General features: G+C 47.3%; 1 protein-coding gene across 4 annotated transcripts in view; it reads left to right on the top strand.

The window, feature by feature from the left end:
- MYLK (myosin light chain kinase) overlaps window positions 1-21,489 on the top strand; it is a 281,451-nt gene that overhangs the window by 117,763 nt on the left and 142,199 nt on the right. The gene's annotated exons all lie outside the window — the stretch shown is intronic.

The raw sequence follows: 21,489 nt of genomic DNA, 5'->3' as shown, positions 1-21,489 counted from the left end.
TGAAAAAAACATAAATGTTACCACTTCTTTTTACATTTAAAAGTTTAGCAGAGAGTTTTATTATCCTCCTTCCTTCTACTTCCAAAGCCTGCCCGACCGCAGAACTTTCAGGCAGATAAGGACTGATGTAATTTATTTTTTTGCACACATTAGCAGAGAGCAAACAAAAGCTTTCATCAGCGGGGGTGGGGAGATTGGACACTGTGCTTCTAAGAGTTTACAGAAGTCACAGATGCTACCTTCACAACTTCCCCTGGATAAATAATGGGCAGCTAGAAGGGGAAGGAGTTGGGGAACATAGCAGCTCCTACAGCTATTAGAGAAAAAGCAGCACTTGGTTCATGTTAAACTGTTGAGCATGCCTATTGCACATTATTGGAGCTCGCTACCTCCCTCTGCTGGGCGGGCTCAATATAATTTTAAGTTCAGCAGATAGGAGTTGCTGATATCCGTCGCCTTCCAGTGTTCCAGTGTGTGCACTCACCCCAGCTTCCGTGTACATTTAAATTCGCCGTGGCCACATTTTGGATGAGATGGCTCACCCTGCACCTGCTGAAACTCCTAGGTGACGTTAATACTATTACTTCTCTAAGATGTCGCAACTCTGGGGGTAGGGGATGGAGGGGGGTAGGAGCCGGACGTGCAATTCGGGCCCCGGCGGCCGATTGACCTCGGGTTTTTTTCTGATTTGAGCTCTGGCAATCGCCAGCACTCAAATTAGTCACTGGACGCTGCTATAGCTGTAATTCACTTTATGGCCTATGGTGGCGCTTAAAGAGACACTGAAGCGAAAAAAAAAATATGATATAGTGAATTGGTTGTGTACTATGAATAATTACTAGAAGATTAGCAGCAAAGAAAATATTCTCATACTTTTATTTTCAGGTATATAGTGTTTTTTCTAACATTGCAGCATTCTATAATATGTGCAGATTACACAACACTCAGCATTCAAAATGAGTCTTTCAGAGCAGTCTGTGAAGTAATCACCTCTCCTCTAGCAGAGGAAAAGTAAATAGTGCAGGAACAGTTGAGATAATAAAAGTCAGATAACAGCCCTCTCCACGACTAACTTAGTCTGAGAGCTTAATGGCTTGTTTGCATAGAGATAACAACTGGAGTTTCTCAACTCTTCCTGTACTGGAAACAATTACACTGATGTATCTGATCTTAATGTTTTTTTTCTTAGCTGTGCTACACATACAAATCATAATATCATCATTTTTTTTTTCGCTTAAAGAGACTCCGTAACAAAAATTTCATCCGTTTTTTTTCCATCCTACAAGTTCCAAAATCTATTCTAATGTCCTCTGGCTTACTGCAGCACGTTCTACTATCACCATCTCTGTAATAAATCAACTTATCTTTATCTTGTCAGACTTGTCAGCCTGTGTCTGGAAGGCTGCCAAGTTCTTCAGTGTTGTGGTTCTGTGATGCATCTCCCCCCTCCAGGCCCCTCTCTGCACACTGCCTGTGTGTTATTTAGATTAGTGCAGCTTCTCTCTGCTCTATTATCTTTTACAAGCTGAATAAATCCTCCTCTGAGCTGGCTGGGCTTTCACATACTGAGGAATTACATACAGGCAGAGCTGTCTGCACTCTGCAGGAAGAAACAGCCTGACACTTCAGTGGAAGATAGCTGCAGGGGGAAAGAAACACACAAGTGATCTCTTGAGATTAAAAAGGAAGGGTGTATACAGCCTGCTTGTGTATGGATGTATTTTCTATGTGTGGACATACTGTACATCAACCTACTTCCTGTTTTGGTGGCCATTTTGTTTGTTTATAAACAAACTTTTTAAAACTGTTTTTAACCACTTTTAATGCGTCGAGGAGCGGCGAAATTGTGACAGAGGGTAATAGGAGATGTCCCCTAACGCACTGGTATGTTTACTTTTGTGCGATTTTAACAATACAGATTCTCTTTAAGTGTCTCTTTAATACCCAGTACTGGTGTAATTCAGAGGGCTGAGAACATAATGGAGTCCTGAGAGGAGGTTGTCTGCTGCAGAAGGCTGACTACCAGAGGAGCAAGTTGGTTTGGGAAGTGTATTGTTATTAGTTTGTACTTACAATCTAGAGGTGGTAGAGTGGAGACATTATGGGAGGGGCCTGGCCTTGTGAGCTTACAATCTAGGTCAGGGTTTCTCAAACCGGTCCTCATGACTCCCCAGCAGTGCATGTTTTGCAGGCAGCCTCCCCAATGCACAGGTGGGAGAAATGAGTGTCTCAGATAGGTGGCTGAGACACTAATTACCCCACCTGTGCATTGGGGAGGCTGCCTGCAAAACATGCACTGCTGGGGAGTCATGAGGACAGGGTTGAGAAACACTGACCTAGAGGGTAGTGGGGTGGAGACATTTGGGGGAGGAGCTTGGCCTTGCGAGCTTACAAACAATCTAGAGGGTGGTGGGGAGGGGCCTGGCCTTATGAGTTTACAATCTAGAGGGTAGTGGGGCAGAGAAGCTGGGGAGGGGACACGGATAAGGGTTAGCGGATGAGGCAGTGAACCAGTTGTAGGCTTGTCTGAACAGGTGTGTTTGAGAGAACGTTTGAAGGTTTCAAAGGAGAGGTGCCATTTGCAGTGTTCTCCCCAGAATTTTTTTCCAGCTCGGTGGCATGAAAAAGTGGCTGGGTGGGGCGTGCCGGCGGAATGCAGGGTTGGCACAACTCTACTTACAGCATAGGAGGAGGAGATAATCCAATGACAGCCGAGTGCTCACCAAAACTAGCCGGGTGGAGCCCCCGGCTAAAAGCCTGCGGAGAACACTGCATTTGTGAGAAGTCATGGATACGGGAGTGTGAGGAGGCGACCAAGCCAGAGGACAAGAGGGTCTCCTGGGAGGAGCAAAGGTTCTAGGCTGGATGGTATCTGGACGTTAGAGGAAATGTAAGGAGCTATCAAGCATATGTAGAGCTTTGTGTTATAAGGTTAGCAGTTTGAGCGGGATCCTTTGGGTAATTGGCAGCCAATGGAGAGAATGGCAGAGAGGGGCGGGATCAGAGGAGCGGGAGGAGAGGTGGATGAGAGGGGCGGGATCAGAGGAGCAGGAGGGGTGGATGAGAGGGGCGGGATCAGAGGAGCAGGAGAGGTGGATGAGAGGGGCGGGATCAGAGGAGCAGGAGAGGTGGATGAGATGGGCAGCTGAGTTCAGTAAGGACTGGAGAGGTACCACTGTTTTTTTTTTTTTGTAGGCCACAAGGTAGGAGTAGTCTAGAGGGTAAATGATTAGAGCATGTACAAGCATTAGCAGCCTCCTGTGTAAGGAAGGGATGAATTCTGGGAATTATTGAGATGGAAGTTGCAGGAGGTGCGGTAGTTAATGTGATAATATGTGGTGTAAATGAGAGATCAGAGACAAGACTTAAGGTGCGTACACACATGCGACTATAGTCGTTTGTAACGATCGTTCCCCGATCTTTACCAACGACGATCGTTGCAAAAAAACGAACCACCGACTATTAAGGCAAACGACGAACGAGCCAAATCGCTACAAAAGAAAGTTCTGTCTCGGCGGATTTTAACCAACGACGATCGTTTGCAAAAGTAGTACATCGTTGGAAACGGTCGTTCGTACTAGGCTTGACATGCGCATTTTACAATTTCTCCGTGAAACTTCTCATTTTTATGCGCAGGCGCAATAGTTGCTTTACGTGATGTAACGTTCGTTCTCACGATCAGATCGTTACACACCTTTTAAAACTAACTTTACTTACGTCGTTCTTTTATCAATTAAAAGTTTGTTCGTCGTTCTCAACGAACGATCGTTGTCGCATGTGTGTACGTAGCATTACCCCCATACTGCGAGCTTTAGAAGTTGAGGTTAACGGGGTGTTTTCTACATCGATGGTCACTATGGGTGGGTGAGCAGAGAGAGAGACAGATGAAATATCACAATCTACGTTTAGTTCCTGTTGCGTGTAGGTTATAAAGATAATCTGTGGCTTTTGAGGAATTGATGAGCCATAATAAAGCCATACGCTGGTCAATAATGGCTAATCCTACAAACGTGATCATTCCCCAGTCTGTAGCCAGATGGGTAAAAATGGTTACTTTTTTTCCAGGGGCATTGGTAGGATCCTAAGAGATCTGGGGCACTTTTTGGTGCTCCATACAAAAATGGGTGTGGCCACACACCAGAATGTGGGTGTGGTCATGGGTGGAGCCACATTTACATAAACTTAACAGCATACTAAGTAGGCCTGCCCAGCAAAATGTTGGTTGAAGCCCCCTCTCCATTAATACAAAAAACAAAAACAAATAACTGGCTTTTGTTCTGGCTGATCTGGCTTTTTGCTTTCTAAAGGCCTCCCATCCAAGCACCACAGCTCCTTGAATGCCTCCATAAAAGCACCACAGCACCCAGCATGCCCTCATAGAGGCACCACAACACCCAGCGTACCCCCCATTGATGCACCACCACAGATCCCAACATGTCCGCTGTTGAGGCCCCATAGCTCCCAGCATGCTCCTGTAGAGACTCCACAGCTCTGACTCTATCTGGGGGACATCCGGGACACCCCAGAATAGATCCGGGGCACGTGCCACTGGTCTCTGGGGCTAGCGACGCCCCTGCTTTTTTCTATCACTCAGTCTTCTGCTAGCCTGGCATCCATCACTAGAGATAGTCAGTCAGTAAGACGCTACTAATTGTAGTGGAGAGAATAGTCTGCAATTGACCACAATGTAGCTGCTGGATTACTTACAGGATAAGAATTTGTTCATTAATTAATTGAATATCAATTAAAATGCTAAGACTGATAAGTGACTGCACTGTGAGCTCTGGCTATTGTGGAATACTTTCTCTGGTGGAACTGGTTGTTTGTAAATCAGGTGGTTGCTTGATCTTTGTGGAACAAATGCTTTGGTAATCGCTCTGGTAGAACTTCCTATTGAATTTTCTTGCTTACAGATTCTAGGGACTGACTCCATCTCCTGTGACTGCTAGTTCAGGATCAGTGTCGGACTGGGAGGTGGGAAAGCTGAGGGAATCCACTTGCTGGCCAAGCAGCAGTAATCAGGTGTTGCTGCTCACAGTGAAGACTTGCTGCAGGTTTCTATTGGGAGTGATAACACAGGGTTACTGCTGCTTGGCCAGCAGGTGGATTTCCTCACAGTGAGGACATGCTGCAGGTTTCTATTGGGAGTGATAACACAGGGTTACTGCTGCTTGGCCAGCAGGTGGATTTCCTCAGTTTTTCCACCTCCCAGTCCGACACTGTTCAGGATTGCACCGCTGCAAGTTTCTATTTATTAATTTTCACATTGAGGGCTCGTTTCCACTAGAGTGAATCTGCATGCGTTTCCTGCATGCAGATTCGCTCAACCAATACAAGTGGATGGCACCGTTTCCACTTGTCAGGAATTCTGTGCGGCTCGCTCTGCAGAAAAAATCTGCACAGCAGAGCTGTCAGAATTTGCACGCCGCACACCCACACGCAAATCGTCGGTCATGTAACTAAATAGGAAAACCGCAAGCACTTGAGTCTTGCGGTTTTCTCGGCGTTTCCGCACGCGATTTCGTTAAAAAACCCATGTCAATGCTTGCCGGCATTGACATGGTTAAAATCGCGAACGATTCCGCGTGAAAATCCGCATGAAAACGTCAACGAATCCGCAACTGTATGCGGATTCGTTGACGCGTTTTCCGCGAGCAAATCGCGCCGCACAAGTGGAAACGTACCCTAAGTCCTCCTGGAGAGAAATCTGGACTTCTGTACCGGTGTTCCACCTGATTAGATTTTCTTCATCTTTGGGAAATTTTATGCAACTTTCTCCAGCACCATCAATCACATTTTTTTAGGCAACGCTTTATTATTGTTCAACTACCACAACTGTAAGTTACTGAGAAGACCAGAGAATGAGCAACCTTCAACTGCCCTGATCTGTCCATAATTCTTTCCTCACGCTGCCCATATGTTTTTCCAGATTACAAAGGAGAGAAATCTCGAAGCCGGTCATTTCGGCACGAGTCTGACCTGGGCACCGCCATAGATATGTTATTATGTCTACTAGACTAAGGCCTGTTACAATAACAGGCGCTAGGCCTCTGACCTCACAACCCCTCTTCCTGCCGCATCGCCCGCAGGTCAGCACGCATGTGTGCGCACCGCCGCGTACCTGCGACCACACGCCTGCTCCCCTGGTCCCGTCCTGCTGTCCCAACATGCGTGGTAGGGCAAAAGCATGGACACAGGAGGACGCAGAGACACAGGTTTTATTGTATAGGATGTCCGTGTAGCAGTGTCATTCAGGTGCCTGACTCCCAATTACTCCTCCCTCTGAGCTGGAGGGGGATTAGTAATTACCGCCGCCCGGACTTTGTGCCGCAGCAGGGTGAGCTGTCATTCGCCTCACCCTGTGAAAAATGACTGGCGACAAAACACCATGTGCTGATCTTGATTGGTAAAGTTACACCTGCTCTCCTTACTGCCTTGTCCATATATACCACAACTTTCCTCTCAAGCATCAAACATCTTGACAATCAAACAATCATGTGTCTTGAGCTGATCAATTCTTCTTGGCCCAACCCAGAGGGGTGACTTTGGCCCAAATATTTTCATGCTAAAAGGTGTCCGAGACAACTGGGACCTTTGACCTAATCCCTGAAGAACATCTACCCCAGGACCAGAGATGGTCAATAAGATTCAAATAGATCCAGCTTGCGTCAAAATTTAAGGCAATTCGTCGGCAGTTCGGAACTAGGCTAATCAAATTCATGTCTTGCTGTTAATTCTCACCAGTCCACTTCCAAACTTCGTATACCGTAACTTGTTCTTAATTTCTACTCAAGCCAGAAGGACTATCTTATTAGCCATCGTTGGCAGGACCTCATTACTAGTCTACAAAGCTGTATAACAGCCCATCCTGTACGGGACAGTAAGAGAGTAAAAATGGAAAAATAGAAGCATAAATAGTCGGGAGATGGTATCTGTAGATGGTATCTCCAAGCGTGACTGGCTAAAAATACAGTCTTCTCTGTGAGGGTCTGAGGCTTGGCTGCTCGTAGAAGGACCATCCGTCAGAGCTGGGTCCCTGTGACACATTCCTTCCCCCTCGGTGATGATGTGCAGGTTCCTCCTGACATGGCAGATATATCGTGTCACACACATACTGTGTACCTGCGAAGGGGAGCTGTGGAGGAGTTAATTCTCTCGGTGGGGAGAAGATGGATGGTTCTCGGTTTTCCCAATCATCTGGGAGCACCATACATGGTAAAGAGATCAGCCTGGGAGAGCTCGATGCAGGTTCAGCTTCCTGAGGCCTGTGCCAAGGATTCCACCCGTGCTTCTGTCCAAGACTAAACAGCACTTTCCTCACCAACTAATACATTACCATGGAGGGCTCCAACGTGTGCCCAGGAGGAAGAGCGGCCCGCTCCGAAACGCAGCCAACGCGACCGGCGGAAAGTCATCATTCAGAAATGTCCATTCTAAAAGATCAGGACAACCAAGGGGAATATTTTTTGAAGGTGGTGGTTAATTGATTGCCCGAAATAGAACAGGCCTCAACCCTCAAACACTTTATCAAACGTTTGATCATTTACCTCATGGGTAAAATCTAATTTTAAATTCACTAAGGTGTTATAGATTTACAGTATTGAACGTTTTATTGATGAAACGTATGATAAATATAGAACACCTTAGTGAATTCAAAATTAGATTTTACCCATGAGGTAAATGATCAAACGTTTGATAAAGTGTTTGATAAAGCTTAGTGAACTGAGGCCATTAATTGTGTGTGTACAAAAATAACACACGTTTTGGGTCTCAGGCCCACTAAGAATTGCAAAATGCAATCCTAAACAGCGATTGCGATTTGTTACACAAACCACGATTTTTGTCAGCATCTTCTGAGCGTTTTGACGGAATGAGATTTCAGCCTGCATTTCTTCAAACGCGAATGGGCCAAAAATGCTGCTAATCGAAAAGCACTTATTGTGACCGCCGACAGTCCTTAGACTGATGGTAAACTTGAAGGGAACCTGAAATCTTTTCTAATCCCTTTTATATATATATGTACCTGCATTATAATATAGGTTGCCTGGCAGTCCTGCTGATCTCTTTGGCTGCAGTAGTGTCTGTTCGCACACCTGCAACAAGCATGCAGCTAATCCAGTCACACTTCAGTCAGAGCACCTGATCTGCTGCATGCTTGTTCAGGGGCTATGGCTAAAAGTATTAGAGGCAGAGGATCAACAGGACAGCCGGGCAATGGCATTGTTTAACAGGACATAAATATGGCAGCCTCCATATCCCTTTCAGTCTCCGGTTTCCTTTAACTGATTGTCTGCTATCTGTTATCACCAGATAACCGTGCAGAATCCCATATTTCTCAAGTAAACTAGGGCAGCGAGACCAATCAGATCTTGCCATTTATCAGTTGAAGGTGCAACCAAACCCAAGAGTTTTGCATAAGATTGTTTTCAAATATTTCTAGTTATTTACAAATGTGAATTATAACTGGTACTTTTTTGTACAGAATTTTTAAAGTTTAAAAATCCACTTTGAGACATTGCTTTCCTGCAGCTGTTACACCTCTGCTGCACCTATCCATACAGGCTTACACCCCTCCTGCCTGCACCTGTGCTCCTCTCCATACAGGCTTACACCTCTCCCCCCTGCAGCTGTGCACCTATCCATACAGGCTTACATCTCTCCCTCCTGCAGCTGTGCACCTCTCCATACAGGCTTACACCTCTCCTGCCTGCAGCCGTGCACCTCTCCATACAGGCTTACACCCCTCCTGCCTGCAGCTGTGCACCTATCCATACAGGCTTACACCCCTCCTGCCTGCAGCTGTGCTCCTCTCCATACAGACTTACACCCCTCCTGCCTGCAGCTGTGCTCCTCTCCATACAGACTTACACCCCTCCTGCCTGCAGCTGTGCACCTCTCCATTCAGGCTTACACCCCTCCTGCCTGCACCTGTGCTCCTCTCCATACAGGCTTACTCCTCTCCCCCCTGCAGCTGTGCACCTCTCCATACAGGCTTACACCTCTCCCCCCTGCAGCTGAGCACCTCTCCATACAGGCTTACACCTCTCCTGCCTGCAGCTGTGTACCTTTCCATACAGGCTTACACCTCTCCTCCCTGCAGCTGTGCACCTATCCATACAGGCTTACACCTCTCCTGCCTGCAGCCGTGCACCTCTCCATACAGGCTTACACCTCTCCCGCCTGCAGCTGTGCACCTATCCATACAGGCTTACACCTCTCCTGCCTGCAGCTGTGCACCTCTCCATACAGGCTTACACCTCTCCCGCCTGCAGCTGTGCACCTATCCATACAGGCTTACACCTCTCCTGCCTGCAGCCGTGCACCTCTCCATACAGGCTTACACCTCTCCCGCCTGCAGCTGTGCACCTCTCCATACAGGCTTACACCTCTCCCGCCTGCAACTGTGCACCTCTTCATACAGGCTTACACCTCTCCTGCCTGCAGCTGTGCACCTCTCCATACAGGCTTACACCTCTCCCCCCTGCAGCTGAGCACCTCTCCATACAGGCTTACACCTCTCCTGCCTGCAGCTGTGTACCTTTCCATACAGGCTTACACCTCTCCTCCCTGCAGCTGTGCACCTATCCATACAGGCTTACACCTCTCCTGCCTGCAGCCGTGCACCTCTCCATACAGGCTTACACCTCTCCCGCCTGCAGCTGTGCACCTATCCATACAGGCTTACACCTCTCCTGCCTGCAGCTGTGCACCTCTCCATACAGGCTTACACCTCTCCCGCCTGCAGCTGTGCACCTATCCATACAGGCTTACACCTCTCCTGCCTGCAGCCGTGCACCTCTCCATACAGGCTTACACCTCTCCCGCCTGCAGCTGTGCACCTCTCCATACAGGCTTACACCTCTCCCGCCTGCAACTGTGCACCTCTTCATACAGGCTTACACCTCTCCTGCCTGCAGCTGTGCACCTATCCATACAGGCTTACACCTCTCCCGCCTGCAGCTGTGCACCTCTCCATACAGGCTTACACCTCTCCTGCCTGCAGCTGTGCACCTATCCATACAGGCTTACTCCCCTCCTGCCTGCAGCTATGCACCTATCCATACAGGCTTACACCTCTCCCGCCTGCAGCTGTGCACCTCTCCATACAGGCTTACACCTCTCCCACCTGCAGCTGTGCTCCTCTCCATACAGACTTACACCCCTCCTGCCTGCAGCTGTGCACCTCTCCATACAGGCTTACACCTCTCCTGCCTGCAGCTGTGCACCTCTCCATACAGGCTTACACCTCTCCCCCCTGCAGCTGTGCACCTATCCATACAGGCTTACACCTTTCCCGCCTGCAACTGTGCACCTAGCCATACAGGCTTACACCCCTCCTACCTGCAGCTGTGCACCTATCCATACAGGCTTACACCCCTTTTGCCTGCAGCTGTGCACCTCTCCATACAGGCTTACACCTCTCCTGCCTGCAGCTGTGCACCTCTCCATACAGGCTTACACCTCTCCTGCCTGCAGCTGAGCACCTATCCATACAGGCTTACACCTCTCCTGCCTGCAGCCGTGCACCTCTCCATACAGGCTTACACCTCTCCCGCCTGCAGCTGTGCACCTCTCCATACAGGCTTACACCTCTCCCGCCTGCAACTGTGCACCTCTTCATACAGGCTTACACCTCTCCTGCCTGCAGCTGAGCACCTATCCATACAGGCTTACACCTCTCCCGCCTGCAGCTGTGCACCTCTCCATACAGGCTTACACCTCTCCTGCCTGCAGCTGTGCACCTATCCATACAGGCTTACACCCCTCCTGCCTGCAGCTATGCACCTATCCATACAGGCTTACACCTCTCCCACCTGCAGCTGTGCACCTCTCCATACAGGCTTACACCTCTCCCACCTGCAGCTGTGCACCTATCCATACAGGCTTACACCTCTCCTGCCTGCAGCTGTGCACCTCTCCATACAGGCTTACACCTCTCCCGCCTGCAACTGTGCACCTCTTCATACAGGCTTACACCTCTCCTGCCTGCAGCTGAGCACCTATCCATACAGGCTTACACCTCTCCCGCCTGCAGCTGTGCACCTCTCCATACAGGCTTACACCTCTCCCACCTGCAGCTGTGCTCCTATCCATACAGGCTTACACCTCTCCTGCCTGCAGCTGAGCACCTATCCATACAGGCTTACACCTCTCCCGCCTGCAGCTGTGCACCTCTCCATACAGGCTTACACCTCTCCTGCCTGCAGCTGTGCACCTATCCATACAGGCTTACACCCCTCCTGCCTGCAGCTATGCACCTATCCATACAGGCTTACACCTCTCCCGCCTGCAGCTGTGCACCTCTCCATACAGGCTTACACCTCTCCCACCTGCAGCTGTGCACCTCTCCATACAGGCTTACACCTCTCCCCCCTGCAGCTGTGCACCTATCCATACAGGCTTACACCTCTCCTGCCTGCAGCCGTGCACCTATCCATAGAGGACTAGCTTAGGGCGACTAGTGCCTGAATAGTTTCCTGTACACCAAAGGTGGTCTTACTCTTGCTCACCATCTACTTCCTTTGAACTACATGTTCTGCCTCATCACATATGACCTTTTTTCTATTGCAGTGTAGGGATGCTGGGAAATGTAGCCTGGAATTTATTCCTCCTGCTTTGGGTTTCTCATGGTCACGACTAAACGACCCGCCCACTGGCTAACACCTGAGCGTAATGGAAGAACGCTAAAATGCACTGACAGACACGTATGGCTTATTAAACAGATCATTTTTAAAAACTATAAAAAAAAATTGTAAATAGAAAAGACGAAAAAAAAACAAAAACGTTCTAACTTTAATTTTGATTAGATGGGCCGGCGCCCAAATTTCAGCATTGGGCACCCAATAGCCAATATTTGCGTTTGCGTCGATGGTTCACCCACATTGTCCCAAATGTCCTGCTTCCGGCAATCGATCCTTCTCAGATCAGATTGGATAAGAGAGGGATCTGTCTAATGGTCAATCTGCCCATATGTCCCATGAAGTATGGTGAGCTTTAGTTTAATTAGTTCCTACACCGATGAGCGTCTAGGATCTTTAATATTACCGTAAATACTCGAGTACAAGTCTAGAAATTTAGATCTGATTCACTTCATAAAAGTATAGGGGTGGACTTATACACGAGCCACTGGAAACACTGAGCACACTGATGTGTGTGTACTGTTAGTGACATTCCCATTTGCAGCAATGTACCCAGTGTTAAGTGATACTTTTGAGGAAAGGAAATGCCAAGAAAGAACAGGTCAGAAAGTCCTGGCCACAACAATTACCAAGGAAAGGGGCGGGGGGAAATACTGGGCTGCAGGAAGGGAGTGAATAATTGCAGCACTTGGGGGCCTGGAGGAGGTATTGGCTGCACATAAGGCACAGGAGGGGTTAATGGCTGCAATACTGTATGCAGTGCTGCCATTAACCCCTTCTGCTCCCCAAGTGCAGCCATTACCTTTGCTGTGTAGACTTATACTTGAGGCAATAAAAAATTCCAGCTTAAAGAGTACCTGCATTATAAATTACAGTTTGCTTTAAACCTAATAAGTTGCCAAGATATATACAATCACACATAATAAAGTGTGATTTTCTCACTTCCAGGGTCCGTATTCCACATATAATCTTGAAACCCCTGCCTCCAGTGTGAAACTGGGCCCGGGGCATTTTTTTTTTCTTTCCAAACTATAGGTGCAAAGGATGCTGGGGGATTGATGCCATAACTCCACCCCTCATGTCCACGTTATCTACTCTAGGCAGGCAGACAGACATCTGAAATAAGAATTATAGCAAACAGACATAAGACTGCTGCAGTTTTCCTATCTTTTCTCTGTACTACAGTTTGTGAAAAGAGAAGTAATTTGATCCAGACAGGCAGAGAGCAGAGGAGGGAGGGGCAGGGGAGTTAACCTTCCTGGCGTTAACGTTCGGGGTAAGCCGCGCAGGAGGTTTTCTCAGGCACTTTGCTAGCTGTGTCAGCACATTGATCGCCGCCGCCCCGCGCCGATTCGCCGCTATCCGCGCCGCCGCAGAGCCCCCCCCCCCCTAGACCCCTGCGCTGCCTGGCCTATCAGCGCCAGGCTGCGCTAAGGGGTGGATCGGGTCTCCCTTAGACGTCACGTTGTCCATGACGTCGGTGACGTCATCCCGCCCCGTCGCCATGGCGACGGGGAAAGCCCTCCAGTAAATCCCGTTCTTTGAACGGGATTTCCTGATCGCCTATCGCCGGAGGCAATCAGAGGGGCTGGGGGGCTATCATATAGCGAGCCCTAGGCTCGCTACATGATTTAAAAAAAAAATATCAAAAAAAGGCAGAGCTGCCCCCTGGCAGTTTTTAATAGACCGCCAGGAGGGTTAACCAGGCTGAAGAGGCAGACACAATGCTTTAGCAAGGCTTCAGCTTCAGTAGAAATAAGGAAGTGCTACTTACAGATATAAATGTGAGTCTTTCTATCCACTATGATGTACCAGATGTAAATTTTATATGTTCATCTAACTGTACACAGTGGATAGACTACATATGTTTTGCCATTCAGAACCTTTTTTTTTTTTTACTAGAGGTAGTATTTAAGAGGGATGAATATTGGAGTCGACTTATACACGAGGTCGACTTGTATTCGAGTATATACGGTAAATTCTGGACAGGTTAGGGTTTTTTTTTTACAGTATAGCTGTATGAAAAGAAAAGCGCAGAGACCAGTATGTGCTGCACAAATGTAATTATTTTATTTTGTGTATTTTAGATCATAGGATAAAGTGTCAATAGAGACGCATGTTTGTAGACTCTGTTAACCCTTTAGCAGCAATTTATTTAGAGCCTTCCAAGTTCTCCAGGCCAGTTTTATATTGGCACTTTTTTTTTTATTTCTTATTTGTTTCATTTCCTTTGTTTTAATTAGTACTGCTATAATGTGTATTTATGGCCACTTGTCACTAGGGGGCAGTGTGAGACAATAACAGAGGACTTCTGCTCTCAGTTTCTGTATTTTCTGCTAGCAGAGAGCGCTCCAAGCGATCCAAGAATTTACAGCACAACGAGTTCTGCCGACTGAAGGCAAAATCAGAGCACTTATCTGAAACGAAATAACTCTATTGAAGCTGCTAATGGCTTTAAAGAGAACCCGAGGTGGGTTTGAAGAATATTATCTGCATACAGAGGCTGGATCTGCCTATACAGCCCAGCCTCTGTTGCTATCCCAAACCCCCCTAAGGTCCCCCTGCACTCTGCAATCCCTCCATAAATCACAGCCACGCTGCTGGCAAAGAGCTTGTCAGAGCTGGCTGTGTTTATCTCTATAGTGTCAGTCTGCTGCTCTCCCCGCCTCCTGCAGAACTCCGGTCCCCGCCTGCATCCCTTCCCTCCCTGCTGATTGGAGGGAAGGGGCGGGGGCAGGGACCGGAGCTATGCAGGAGGCGGGGGAGCAGCTGAGACTGACACTACAGATGTAAACACAGCCTCACAGCACGGCTGTGATTTATGAGGGATTGCAGAGTGCAGAGGGACCTTAGTGGGGTTTGGGATAGCAACAGAGGCTGGGCTGTATAGGCACATCCAGCCTCTGTATGCAGATAACATTCTTTAAACACACCTCGGGTTCTCTTTAAAATGAATCTTATTACCATATATGGTACATACTGCAATTGGAATACTTCAACTCAAAAACAGAATAAATATGAGTAGATCACTACAAACCCGAATTGCAACATGAATAATCGGTTTTGTAAAGAGCAATAATCTGACACCATTCATACATAATCTCCCCATATTGGTGATAGGTCTGACCTAGTGTGTGTGAGATGATCCTGTTAAGAGGATTAATGTCGACTTGAGCCGAGTTGAAGGATAAATACCACTCATAGTGGATAATAAGACCGATGTATATGATCAATGAACAATTTGTAATCTTTATATATGCACCATAGAGCCCATGCTGCCACTGCTACGTATGTATGACCGATAAATCCTAAATGTGTGTGTCCATGGGCATGAGTGAGTGGTTGATGATGGGATCTGCAGAAGAGAGACGATATAGAGGGGGTAGATTTGGGGAGTTCTTTAGGTGGCCATACACGCATACATTTTTGCCCAATTTGGCAAATTGTTCAATCACTCTCTGACCTGAATCTGATCGATTTCCCCCCCCCCCCCCCCCATCCTATGCATTGCACACAGATTATATCAATGAGATTTCTTGAAAATTGATGGAACTGCAGCATTGCAGTGTTCAATACGCTGCAACTCTATAGGCCATTAATCCGCCCCCACGTCCTATCGATTAGAATTTACTGTCTGATTGTAACTCCGATTCATTTTTGCTAATAATCATTGGAAACTACTATGTGGCCTGTTGTGTCAGATAACCAGCAGATTGAATCTGCCGGTAAACATTGTGTGTGTGTGTGGCCAGCTGTAGTAGCATTTCTGTACGACAAGCAGAATAAAATGATTCCTTTTTGATGGATGTTTCATATTATAGACTTGCCTGGGGGCAGCCCTCATTTGTGGCAGAAGTTCCTGAAGAAGGGGCTGAACTCCCTGAAAGTATAAATCTATTCTCTTGGCTGGTGTGGTACAGAAGCATGTTATCTCACTGCTTTGTAATATTTATACCTTACAAGAGCCAGGCTTTTTAGATGTGGGAGACGATTGATACCAACCTGATATTGATCATTTACCGCCAGGGCATATTAAGTTGGCCATACATTAATCGATGGGCATCTGATTTAGCCAAAAGATAGATCCCTCTGTGGTCAAAATCTGATTGGAGAGGGCTCTCTTACTGCTACACGCTGCATATTGGTTTGTGTGTAAATCTATAGCAAAACTGCTACTGCTTAGTTTTCCCTTGGGCCCCTCAGCCAGCTCACAGGCTCCCCACAAGTAATAGGGCCCTAAGGGCCCCTGCAGAGTGCTTACAGTGGAGTGCACAGATCTGATGTTAATATCTTGTAATGTGTAGCCATTGCTGGGAACAAAAAACACAAATAGCAGCAGTTTACATTTTCCAATTGAAAATTAATTGCTGAAATTTGATTGGCTGTTTTATGCTCCACCCACTTTCCCTAAATGTTTCACCTCGGTCACCAAGTGACCAACTGTGCCAAGTGTGGGGACTCTGGCTTTATTGCTGTGAGAATGGCAGCCTTTTACATTTTTTTTTTCTGTTGATGCGAGCGGGTGAAATCTGATTGGCTGTTTGTAGCTCCGCCCAGGTGTGCAGGGGGGATGCGAGACCCCCAGACCATCTCATCCCAGGTAGTAAGGGATCTGTATACCAAGTTTCGTTCAAATCGGTCAAGACGTTTTCGAATGATGGCGGCAGATACACACACATATCATGGCTGCCATTATCTGGACTCCTGCCCTATGATAGTGTCATGTGACTGATGGTGTCTGTACGTCTGCATGCCATGTGACTAATGATGTCAGCATGTCATGTGACTAAGCATGGTGCCAGTGCATTCAGCATTATGTAAATTAGCTGCAGTGTAGGCTCAAATCTTGGCGCACCGGACCAGATCTCACTGAACTTCCCAGGCAGGCAAAAATAGAACCAGAGTCCATAAAACTGGGAAGTGGGGGAACGGTCCAAGAATTCAGGAGTAAAAATAGTCTATTGGGAGCATTGTGTATGGGCCGCAGATTAACCCCTCTCCGATGGGTCCAAAACTTGGCCACTAAATTCCAGCATAATACGCAAAGGTCGATACACCTTTGAAGAGGTAAATGATTTCTCTAGCTGGCCCACAGCCTGAGATATCAATCCCCTAGACAGGCAAGCTGGTAAACTAGGCACCCACAATTTCAGCACATTATCACACATCATAAAATGTTGGTTATTATACAATTTGTTGAACATAGAGTTATGGCATAATCTGAGAAAATGCCAAAACTGTTATTATAGCTGGCCTATCCCTACTCCATCAAAGATTTGGGCTTTTATCTTTTTATATTTGCATATTCGCACATTAATGCGAATTGGCAGCTTACCTGATCTCTATACGAGATTGCAGATTGTATCGATTGACTCTCCTACCAATCCAAATGGTTACTTTGCTTGCACTGCTGACTGCACGGAAGCATATTTCATTTAGGTGGCTGTATGCTGTGGGGGTGTTGCGGCCAAATATGGGGGGGGGGGGGGCAGGGATGAGTTCTGGGCTGGGGGTTGCTGTACGCTGTGGGGGTGTTGCGCCCGTACATGGGGGGGGGGGCGGGGGGCAGGGATGAGTGCTGGGCTGGGAGTTCCTGTACGCTGTGGGGGTGTTGCGCCCGTACATGGGGGGGCAGGTATGAGTTCTGGGCTGGGGGTCGCTGTACGCTGTGGGGGTGTTGCGCCCGTACATGGGGGGGGGGGGGGCAGGGATGAGTTCTGGGCTGGGGGTCGCTGTACGCTGTTGGGGTGTTGCACCCGTACATGGGGGGGGGGGGGGGTGTCAGGGATAAGCACTGGGCTGGGCGTTTGGCTGTGGGTGCCGCCGACCTGTGCCGCGGGATTGTGGCTATTTCGGGAGTGGAATAGTGTGGGAATTGCTGCCAGTATTTTTAGTGTGTATACATTTCCGAGAGAGCGACGGGTCCCATTTTTCCATAGACAGAGCGCCTGTCAAACAGCATCATATATATAGAGGAGATGTTTATCCGGGAGCCCGGGGGTCCGCCCCCCCTCCCCCGGCATTCGCAGGTGATGGAAAATACCTCTCCGCTGCTCCTCAGTCCACAGCGGGCGAACCTCCCGGAGTTATTCAATGTTCAGACACTTTATGGATTTTATGGGCAGCAAAATAAAAACTTCAAACTTCCTCAGCGAACATTTCTGCTGTACACACAGCTCTGGATGCCCATTGTGGGTATATGATTATTATTATTATTGATTTGTAAAGTGCCAACCTATTCCGTGGCGTTGTACAAAGTAAGAAAGCAACATGGGGTACATAATGCAGACAATGATATACACCAATATACAAAATACAGAGTTGGTACAAAATGCAGAATTGATACAAAATACAGGATTGGTAATTACAGTGACAAAATTAATCTGCATAAATGTGTAACAACTTCCAAGGCACAAAAGGGTGAGAGAACTCTGCCCTTGCGAGGTTACACTCTAAAGGAATAGGGGGGGACAAGAGGTGGGGTAGTGTGCAATATACATACCTAGAGGCAGTTTGTTTTCATTTATCTAGTAGGAGTACAACTTGGCCAGAGGTTAAAAGGAGAATGGCCTAAGGTAGAGCGTATGCTTGACGAAAAAGGGGAGTTTTGAGGGCACATTTAAAGATATCAAAGGTTGGAGAGTGACGGATGTGATGTGGAAGGGGATTCCAGAGGAGGGGTGAAGCACATGAGACATCTTGTATACGAGAATGCTATGAGGTGATTCTAGGGGAAGATAAAAGGAGGTCATGTGTAGATCTGAGATTGTGGTTGGGTTGGTATCTGGAAACTAGTGAGGAGATGTACAGGGGAGAGCTTTGTAATGTATATGGCTTTCCAGTAATTTGGATGCAAATGGGAGAAGTGACACTGGGCGGTAGTTGACGAGTTCAGTGGGATCTAGAGATGCTTTTTTATGTAGTGGTGTCACAACAGCCTTTTTGAGTGAGGATGGAAAGATGCAAGTGGAGAGTGACAGATTGAATATATAGAAGCGCTGTGCAAATTACTGGTGAGGCCATTCCCCCAGTGTGGAGAACTATAAAGTTACACACCAAGTGATAGTGATCGTTACGGGTGATCGTTCAGGCACAGTGCTGAATTATCTGTCGATTCTCCACTCTATGGAGAGACGCGAGGTGCGGACAAACAGGGGGCGCCCTGATGTGCAATCTACATCAGCATTACAGCAGGGATTGATTGTCAGTGAATCCATCATGAACGACACTGCAGGACGCTCTACATTAAACTGTCCCCTGAGATGATCATGAATAAGAATAATCACAGGTGTGAGCATACAGTACAGGTAGACGAAGCCTGGAGAGTGTTCAGAGGTAACTAAGTCATTATGGCAAAGGGAGATCCAGCTCTTTTTAAAGAGACACTGAAGCGAAAAGAAAAATGATATGATTTGTATGTGTAGTACAGCTAAGAAATTGTTTCCAGTACAGGAAGAGTTAAAAAAAACTCCAGTTATCTATGCAAAAGAGCCACTGAGCTCCACGACTTTCAAAGTCGCAGAGAGCTCTGTCTTCTGAAGCTTGTTACCTCAGCTGTCAGTCATTGTATTGTTTTTTGTTTTTTTTCCTGCAGAGGACAGTTAAAAAGTTCACTGGCCTGCTCTGTAAAATAATTTAGAATGCGGAGTAGTGTGTAAACTGCAAATATTAGAGAATGATGCAATGTTATAAAAAACACTATATAACTGAAAATAAAAATGAGACTATTTTCTTTGCTACTAATGTTCTAGAAATTATCCGTACTACACAACCAACTCATTATATCATCATTTTTTTTTCCGCTTCAGTGTCTCTTTAACACGGTTTAGGGCCCAAGCTGAAATGTGAGTTTTGTTTTTTCATGCCGGACCCGCTGTACCCACCACTGTCCTCCTCTGATTCTTCTCCACTGGATCTCCAGCAAAAGCATCATCATAGCACCTGCCAGGTCTCCCCAATGCATCCACTAGGCGGACCAATGAGATTCAGCCTGACTTTTATTGGTCCGCCTAGTGCAGTGATAGCTAACCTTGGCACTCCAGCTGTGGTGGAACTACAAGTCCCACGAGGCATTGCAATATGCTGACAGCTCTAAGCATAACTCGGGAGGCAGAGGCATGATGGGATTTGTAGTTTCGTCACAGCTGCAGTGCCAAGGTTAGCCATCTCTGGCCTAGTGGATGCATTGGGGAGTCCCGCTGGGAAGCTTTTGCTGGGGCTCCAGTGAAGAAGCAGCAGTGGAGAACAGCGGCGGTGGTCACAGTGGCAGAGCGACAGGTAGCGGTGAGCAGCAGAGGTAGTCCTGCAGGGGGTGTTGTCCAGGAGAAGAGTCTTCAATCTGGATTTACATGAAAAGAAGGAAATAGTCTCAGATGTAAAAAGAATAACAAGTTGTGTTTCTTTATTATTAGAATTTCCTAATAAAGTTTTTTTTTTTTTTCTCCCATAATACTTACCTGGAAGGGGCTGGACATCTGCGGTACCCTTATTAAAGGGGACCTCCCGATACCAACAAATGCCCCCAGGATCTGCCCGCCCCTACGTCCTCTTTTATCGCCTTTGGTTCCCTTTATACCGTCCAGCCAAGAGCGTTGTCCTCCCCAATCACCCCAGCCAATGCTAGACGTCACTCCCATGCCGCTCTGAGGGATCAGGTCCCGCCCCCTCCAGAGCAACATGTGCACGAGCCTTTAGTGGTTGGTCAGCGCAGAGGAGACTCACTATTTACTGAATCCTGTGCAGTATATTTACGCCCTGGGAAACTTCATCTGAAGTCCCAGGGATGTAGATACTAGTCTATCGCCGCAGCGTACTCCCGTTCACTCTCGTGTTCGCTCCTGCGCACGTTCTCGCTGCCGATTGTTAGAGGGGAGATGAATGAGAATGCAGTTCCCATTCACTGATCTAAGTCCCCATGTCAATAATCGCCGGCATTAGTGAGATGCCTGCGGTCATTGTAATAACGAAAGTAACACAACCACGCATTATTTCCTGTTAGCATACTGATAGTACGCATAGGAAGAAAATGTGCGAGGATATCTTGTGGCCATGTGTTTAAAAGAAGGTATCGCTTTCAACAACCTAAAAGTCTCTATGTATGTGCCAGGAGTAACAACACAAGTCCCAATATAGTTGGCCTCCAGTCGTGTGAATACAATCTGCCGTCTGTGGTCTGTTCGTTATTATCACCACCACCACACCACTAGGGACCAGACTCACCAGATTGTAGGACCTATACTAGGCCAAGATACGCCTTGGGACACTTAGGGCCGTCTCCCACCTCCTCTGGATTATCCTCTTGTTCAAATGACTTTTATGCTTGCCTCCATGGGCCTGATTCACAAAGCGGTGCTAACAGTTAGCACGCTGGTGAAAAGCCCTTTATCACGCCTAAACTCAGTTTAGGCATGATAAGTTTAGGGGCCTGATTCACAAAGCGGTGCTAACAGTTAGCACCCTGGTGAAAAGCCCTTTATCATGCCTAAACTCAGTTTAGGCATAAGTTTAGGTGTGATAAGTTTAGGCATGATAAGTTTAAGCGCCAACTGGGTTAGGACCGCAGTGCACAGCTGATCAAAAGTTTTACGCTAGCAAAGTCTGGTGCACTTCGTATAAAGTTTGATGGCGCTGCTTTGCGTGTGGGACTTTGCAAGCGATCTAAAATTATCTAAACTTATCATGCCTAAACTTATCACGCCTAAACTTATCACGCCTAAACTGGCTTTTCACCAGAGTGGTGCAATGGTTATCATGCCTAAAGTCTCTAACTGGGTTAGCACCGCTTTGTGAATCGAGCCCCATGTGTGACAGATATTCCTCAAATGGAAGAAACTCCACATAGTGTAATACT

Source organism: Hyperolius riggenbachi, chromosome 7, assembly GCF_040937935.1.
Source record: "Hyperolius riggenbachi isolate aHypRig1 chromosome 7, aHypRig1.pri, whole genome shotgun sequence".
Lineage (NCBI taxonomy): Eukaryota > Metazoa > Chordata > Amphibia > Anura > Hyperoliidae > Hyperolius > Hyperolius riggenbachi.
This window is presented reverse-complemented; position numbering and strand designations above follow the sequence as displayed.